Source organism: Prunus dulcis, chromosome 2 (genome assembly GCF_902201215.1).
Source record: "Prunus dulcis chromosome 2, ALMONDv2, whole genome shotgun sequence".
Taxonomy (NCBI): domain Eukaryota; kingdom Viridiplantae; phylum Streptophyta; class Magnoliopsida; order Rosales; family Rosaceae; genus Prunus; species Prunus dulcis.
Genome location: NC_047651.1, coordinates 13473484 through 13476621, shown reverse-complemented (window position 1 = coordinate 13476621; position 3138 = coordinate 13473484). Strand labels below are relative to the sequence as shown.

The following is a 3138-nucleotide window of genomic DNA, read 5'->3' as shown; positions in this document are numbered from 1 at the left end:
AGACATCAAGGGGAGATATTAATCAGGGGGAGCATCCAGAAGTATGCTATACAGATTGTTGTACTCTTCTTTCTTCCTTCCATCAGTTTTCTACCTCACTAGGTTTTCTCCAAGCAAGGTTTTAATGAGACAACCAATCTAGGGACATGTGGTCTCCAAGGGGGAGCGTTGTAAAGAAGAATAGGTGAAGCCCACATGCTCTAACATTCAAGTTCAACACAAAATCAAACCACACACCCATCAAACCAAACTACACACCTACCAAACCAAATCACACACCCACCAAACCAAGCCATTTGCTTTGCCTATAAATAGGCATTATATTTGCTTGTAATGTGTGATGAAAAGAGAGAAGAGGAAGAGAAGGAAGAAAGAGGGTGAGTGAGTGAAGAGAAAGAGAGCAGAGAGAAATTCTCCTAGAGAGAAAATTCAGTGAGCCACACATATTGTAAACACTAAAGTTGTAGCCCTATTATTTTATAGTGAAAAGTTACTGTTGCTGCTCTCCGAGGACGTAGGCATAGCCGAACCTCGTTAAATGCTGTGTCTCATCTACTTTACGTGCAACTCAATATTCGCACATATCCCAGTTCCTTTTATAACACACTAAATGTTTTCTCTGTTTTTTTTTTGTTTTTTTGTTGTTGTTGTTGTTGTTGTTTTCTTATTTCTTTTTCAAGGAAAAAAGAACTAATTGTTTCTCTCCTCTTTTCACTTGAAGGGAAAAAGAATTGTGGGCCCAGCTCGTCAATGTAGTAAACATGTAATCTCGTCAAATTAGGTGACAATCGGCAAGGATGCCTCTGGGGAATCTGCGGTAGATGGTATGCGAATGCCTGCTATCATTTGACTGGCCATCCCCAACAACTCACTTCTCTCTGAATTTTACATTTTCCTTTACCATTTTTACTTGTGACTTTGATTTGTATGCGGCTCGCTATTCTTTTAGCAAAGTAGCATATTTGCTCCAAGAAATGTTATAATAAGAGTCTCTTAGAGGATCTCCAAGAGAGATGTCAAATACCAAATATCAAATTTAAATTTAATGGCTGATGTGGCAATTTGACATCCTGCATAGTTTTACACTCCACTCGATATGTCAAATTAAAATATTATTTTATTATATTAGTGTTGATTTATTTATTACTTTCTTAAATGAATGTATTTTTATATTTTATTATTAAGAGTAATTCATAAATCAAGTTAAAATACTTATAAATTAATTATAAATGTAACATAAATACAATTAAACCAAAAAAAAAAAATCATCCATCTCCACGTTGGTTGATGAAAAGAACATAAAAAAATTTCAACATAAATTTTCAAAGGTAAAAAATTCAATAATATAGTAGTGTCAAGTGACGATAACAAAGGAAAAGAATTAAAAAGAAAAATAATAATGAAAGCATATAATGACAGCAGATACATGAAATAATAACAAGAAGAAAAAATATATAGATAAGTATTAAATGAAATGATAAAGCCACAACCAGATGGGCAAAGAAATAATAAATTAATCAAAAGATGTCTCTAGCACTTGACGGCAATTTTGACAGTAGAGGTTTCATACGCCATTCCACGTAGACTACAGCAATTCGGTTGGAGTAAATTTCAGTTATTATTTTTATCCGTTAAAAAGCGCCACATAAGATTTGACATCTCCAACCATCTCCTTTGGAGATGCTCTTATTACGTTAAATTGGGATAATTCGTATGCTATTTCTGACACATGTCTTGTTCATTTTCGAGTACGCTACTGGTATGCTACATTTCTTGGAACAAATATGCTATTTTTGAGTACATTAACACTATACACGTACGATCTATCCATTATACAAAGGCAATCAACCATTTGTTGATAACACTTGGGCTTTTCAATTTTGCATTCGTTCTCCCTAATGTATCATCTTTCTCAAAATACCAAATAAATTTAATCCTTCCATCTTTTAACAAGAAAATGAAACTGAAAATAAAGATACAGAAATATTACTACTTTTAACCCAACTGTACACAAAAGAAACAAATATAATTAGGTTTTGACAACACAAAATGTAGAAATTGGATTTTGACAACGCATGAACGGGTTAGGACAGGGTTGTAATAATATGGCAATTGAAAGCACAAGCTACAGAAAAAATTAGGCAGTAACCATGTGGAACACACAAGGTATCTTACAGACCAAAGAACATAATTAGCAAGTGAAGCAGTCAATTTCTTTCCAGTGCCAGAAACAAATTAAGCCAATCAAATTTTCCTTGGTTACCTACTAGCAAGGGATGTGCCGGTAGCATACAACAATCTTCAATTTAGTTTCAAGAAGCATATAACAATAGCAAAAGAAATAAATTGATACATATGCCTCGTCAACCCAGTGAAACACATGTTTAATCCAAATGCTTGAATCAAAGAACTCTTTAATACGCGAAATAAAAGATTAGGTATGGCTTACCTGCAATCATGGTTAAAGGTCACCATTAGAAATGGCATTTATTTGATTTTCCATTTGATTTTCGAAAAAGTACATAAATAAGCATGCCGCTCACAGAAGATCTATACCTAAAATTTGTGATTCTCAAACCTTGAGAGCAACCTTGTGAACCATGGTTTCTTTGTGTATTTGGTGGCAACTCTTCTCAACAAGATCAAGCAATTTCTCCAAGTTCGTAGCCCACGAATTAAGAACATTGTTGTTATCCTTTGCAGTTTGAAAAAAGACTATTCCTATTGGCCGGTCAATCTTGGCCACCAGTACCTTGGACACAACCGTATCTGGCAGATGCTTCTCAGCTTCCTGAAAAGAATGCGACCAAAACTATAAATGCAACAGACTGGGAAAGATTGCATATTTCAAATAAGTCCAGCCATGGCATCCAAAAACTGTCACCTTAATTTTTCAGTTTCGGGGTGGTTTGTGCTTCCATGGACTTGAAAATTCAGAGAACAACCAGGAGTTCGATGCAGCAGAAACTGAATTATATTCCAGAGAAAGAAAAGGGAAAAACCTGAGATTTCAATGCATTTTGAATTTCATTGCTATGAACTCTAACGATGAACCATTTGGTCTCGGCATTGGGTCCGACCTCGATTGATAGACCGAAAACCCCGACAAAAGCTTTTGAAGACGGCTGCTTAGCTAGG

The 3138-nt window shown here is 35.1% G+C and overlaps 1 long non-coding RNA gene across 1 annotated transcript; it reads right to left on the bottom strand.

Moving 5' to 3' along the window:
- Window positions 1-2334: 2334 nt before the first annotated feature.
- LOC117619957 lies at window positions 2335-3138 on the bottom strand. The gene is made up of 3 exons (XR_004584645.1): window positions 2885-3138; window positions 2557-2791; window positions 2335-2449 (listed from the first exon to the last, which is right to left on the bottom strand). It is a non-coding gene; the product is annotated as an uncharacterized LOC117619957 (long non-coding RNA).